Source organism: Euprymna scolopes, chromosome 3 (assembly GCF_053919585.1).
Source record: "Euprymna scolopes isolate OS-2025 chromosome 3, ASM5391958v1, whole genome shotgun sequence".
Taxonomy (NCBI): Eukaryota; Metazoa; Mollusca; class Cephalopoda; order Sepiida; family Sepiolidae; genus Euprymna; species Euprymna scolopes.
Window position 1 is genome coordinate 168,732,375 of NC_136484.1, and position 5,142 is coordinate 168,737,516.

Here is a 5,142-nt window from a genome sequence, read left to right on the forward strand (position 1 = left end):
TTAATAGGGAGTTGACCCCGGTCGAAAAGTCTGCGCACACTCTAACTTCGTCATTCTTTTTCTTTACGTATACGGTGGGGGCTGCCCACTCGTTGTGTTCTATCTTTGATAGAATTCCCGTCTGTTCCAATCTATTTAATTCTTTATCAATCTTTTCCAACCCAGCGAACGGAACATTTCGCTTTTTTCTAAAAATTGGGCTGGCGTTTTCTTTAAGTTCAAACGAGGCCTAGAATTTATTGCAGCGACCTAAGTTAGTCGTGAATGCCTCAGGAAATAATTCTTTTAAATCGTCTTTTATATTTACTGTTGTTGGAGAAGAACATTCTAATTTTTTACAAAATGTATTGATTGGCTTATCCCATAGTCCGAATTTATCAATTAAATCTATTCCAAACAGATTTTCACTATTTTTTAGTACGAATATTTTTAATTTCTTCGAAATCCCTTTCAATTTTATCGGGAGGACAACTTCTCCTTCAAATTTTATACCACCACCAGTTACCGTCCGGGCTGCTTTACTAGTTTTCATCATGGCCGGTTTTCCCAACTTTTTCCACGTATTCAGGTTTATTATAGAAACATCGGAGCCGGAGTCGAGTTGTAACTTTATTGATGTTTTAAATATTTCCACTTTTACGTATTTTCGCCGATCTTTGTCTAATTTTGTATTTGATTTTGTTTGCTGTACTCTCTTTCTGGTGTAATCTTTATATCTGCAGCAATCGCTTTTGTGTCCCACCTTCTTACAAATGTAGCATTTTTTTCTTATAAGGACAATCTGATTCCCAATGCTTTTCTGCACACCTCTTACAGTTATATCTAGGAAGAGGCTTGTTATATTATGTACTATATTTATGGTTATTATCTTTGGAATATCCCGTTCCATTGCTTTTCTTTGTAAAGTTCTTGGTTGGTGCGTATGGTTTTCTAACTTTTCTTACATATGCCACTCCGGATTCTTCTATATTTTTTGAATCCTTTTTTAGTGTAATGGCCCTTTTACAGTCCTCTGCTAGTTTCTGGAGGGTTAAATCTTGCTCAGATTCCAGCAGACAACACTCGTCTGCGTATTTTTGCATTTTTCGTGGAAACTAACCCTTGAGCGAAGATTAGACATTTAAAATCTTCTACCGTTAGTTCTGCAAGCTTAAAATTATCGCAGTTTTTATTTACAACTGATGCGTATGTCAAATAATCTTGGTTGTCCATCTTTCTTAGATTCATGCACAGCCATCTTTTATGAAAAAGAGATATATTTGGATTAAATAATTCTTTTAGTAATTTTACAGCTTCCATGAACTCTAATTCCGCAGTTTTTTTAGGTAATATGTAATCTACGAATTTGCTGTGTTCTGATGTACCCAATTTTCTGAGTAAGAGGCTCACTTTCTGACTATTTGGCCAATTTTTACAGTCCAGTTGAAAAACATCCTCGTATCTTGTGTAGTATGCTTCAAAATTCTTCTCTTCCTCAGGCACATAATGAAATGTGTCCATGCTATTAAAAATAGTTGTATGGGAGAAATTAACACTATCGACATTTTCTCGATTACTCTTTAGTAGTTCCAGTGTTTTAGCAAAACGTTCATCTTGTCTTTCTTCATATTCCAATTGTAGTTTTTTTATGCCTTTCTTCCTGTTCATTTTCATAAACATTAACATAAAAACATTTTATTTAATTTTTTATTAATAATCCTGTATTCATTTTCATAAACATAAAAATATTTTATTTAATATTTTATTAATTTATTATTTATAATTTGTCTATATTTATTTACTTTCATAATATTGATAACTGTCAAATCTATAAAATATATATTCATGTTTATTGTTATAAGAAACTAATTACCTTATCTATTGATTTGTTTACGGTAATAACCTTTGATTAATTAAACCTAAATATTGCATAACTATAAATCTTATTTTATTACATATATAAATATTTTTTTTTATTAAATTCACTTCTAATTTAGACAGAATTCTTTTATTACTATTTAATTAGTTTTAATTAACCATTTTTAACTATAATATGAGAGAACTCCGTAATTTTTCCCATCATTTGTTTATAATCCGTTAAAGGGAGATAACTTATTTCATAATTAAAGTAACTTATTTCCCTTTTATTCAAGCAAATATCATTTGTTTTAGATTTTATGGGTTTACAGTACTAATAAATTATATAATCATGTAATTTAATTGTTTTATTTTTTTATTGGTTCATTAATTCAATTTGTGTTTTTATAGATTATATTATTTATTAAAATTTTAATATTTGAAAACATTTTCAATATAAATTAATTCATACTTATATAAGTTTTATCCATTAATGTTCTGACAATTGTAATATTCAATATAATGGTTTCTTAACAAATCAAAACATTCAAAAGGAATCACTTTGCAACTGTAGAAATATTGACGAATGTCCGCTAGAAGGTAAATGTCTCATTTCTAATCTATAATATAAATCTCACCTGTCTGTTTAAATGTATGTATGCATGTATGTATGTATGTATGTATGTATGTATGTATGTATTCCTAAAACTTTCGACAGAAGTGACGGATTTTCACAACATCGGTAGCGTTTGAAAGCACGATCCTTCGGACGACAAATATCGAAAAATTGGCTAAAAACATTAATTCCTTCACTCGAAACTGGACACTTTTCTATAGGAAGTGGTCGCTTTTTTTTCGATATTTTCGAAAGTCATCCCTTCTTTTCGATTGACTAGCCTTAATTTAAACCTTAGCCACTTCCGGTTTAGCAATGGACGCAACAACAAATACGTCACGTTTTTTTTTGTCACGTTCTTTTTCTTCTTCGCAGTACAGATTCGAGCCTGCCTGCTTATTACCACTTTTTTTTATTCTTGCTCAACACACACCTTCAAACACCCGGGCAACGCCGGGTACTCAGGCTAGTATAGTATATAAATGTGAAGTAATTGATCATAATAAAACCAGAACATACATGACATTGATTTAAATAAAAATTTAATAACTTTATAGCAGCATTCAAAATACCTGCAGTAAATAATAAGAAAATGGGTAAGGGAATTAAAAAATTGTAGAATTAATTACAAATTGAAATGATCTATTCTAGGAAGCGCTGATTCAGCAAATAAATCCGGCCGGTGCAACATTTTCATACTAGAATCATATGATATAATAATATCTAAAGAAAGCCTTCTAAACAAGCAACAGGAAGTTATTCAAAATTGTTTACATAGATTTAAGTATATCTTGTCTCGAGTAAAACCTGATTAGGATAGAAACAAAAGGATTTTCAAAAGTCGGTATGAGTCCTCGAATATCTAAGGTTTCTCTATCACCCTGAAACGAGAATATTTCCCACTACAAGTAAACCCTTACCAAATATTCAAAATAACATAATATTTGTTGCCCAAATATGATCCTCTCGGTATAGTTAAGCTACACTGACTTATATGAAGATTAGTGCACATTCGCTAAGTGATGCCGCTTATAGTAACAACCATGGGCTAGATATTCCACCAAACCAGATGAATTCTTGTCTTGGAATCCAATAAGACGAAGAAACCGCAAGAAAGATGTACTTAATATATTTAACTGGTTAATTAGTGAGAGAAAAGTTAATGTTATTCACTTCTTTATCAACAACGTTTGATAGGTAAAAGAGAATTTTAATGGAATATTCAAATATCGATGTAGCTTATATAGAAATCAAGTGTTAGCCTCAAACATGGGTTCTTTGATTTTTGAAAACCGTAATTTAACAATAAGAAAAAAAAAAGATTGACAGCATTGGTGCGACTTCATAAATTCTGTGTTTTATTCGGTGCCAAACACTCGGTTCCCTGTCCTTTCCAATTCGGTCTTTTTTATAACGTCTAATTTATTTATAGCAAACAACAAAAACTTCGACTGAAAAAAATAAATAAAAAACAAAGCAAAACTCATCTTTACCCCCCCCCCAAAAAAAAACTTTTCCTTTATTCTTCTATGTGCCTAGCGGTAGACAGAATTTCCATGAATATTTTCTTTCCAATCATCTGTGGAACATATTAGCATGAGACTGTCTCTCCGTGGGCTACAATATAGTTGTCTCCGAATCCAATGTCATAAATTGCTCTCATAAATAATCAAACATTGCTCATTCGATTAATCATTTTCAAACCTCACATAAAATCCTTCATCATTCAATAAACATTAGTTCGATTTCATTAATTCTTATCCTCAAGTGGCTTTTGGTCAGGATAGTCAGTGACTCATTAGTAATTAAAAAAAGCATTATTATGCTACGGAAAAAAGCTTTATTATGCTACGGAAGTGGCTTTTCCTTGTTTTGCCAGCCACGATCAGCTAGAAAGCTGTGGAAAACATCACCATGGGACTACTTCCCCGCAGACAACAACATAGTCGTCTACGGACCCAATACCAATAAACACTTGTGATAAACCGTCCTCCTAAGTGATCAAATTTTCTTCATTCTATTATTCTTCATTTTCAAACCTCACGTAAAATTCTTCATCATTCAACTAACACTCGTTCCATTTCATTAACTTTTATCCTCGAATGGTTTTAAGTCTTGGTATGTGATGACTCATTAGTAATAAACTAAGGTAACAACGGAGAAAGAATGTAAAAATATAACAGTTTTTAGTTTTCTTTTTTAAACCGATAACTCGAATTTATTTTTGTTTATCGTTGTTTTTTTTTAACTTCATTTTTTTTCTCTGGCTAATAAATAATCAGCACTTGATCTGCACGATCGCTTTTTTTATGACTCGTTTTCCACGTACTTAATTAAGTACGCCCTACTGGCCGATTTAAGATGGCGTCGACTCCTCCAGATCATATTAATCTTTATCTTTTCCCAAAATCTAAATAAACGCGATTGAGATCAATCTAATTTGCCAGCAAAAGAATTCCAATGTGCGGAATTTTTGCCCCAGTCGAATTTCGTAAAGTACAATTCATTCTTTCATTACAGATAAAATAAATAAATAAATAAATAAATAAAAATGTTTCGGAAAACCTCAGCCCCCCCTCCCTTCAATTAGTTATCTTTAATTTATGGTCTCAATAATTATATGGCATCTTATAAGTTTCCAGCGATTTTCTATTATCTTCAAAATACAAGCATCTAGAACTTTTAAATGC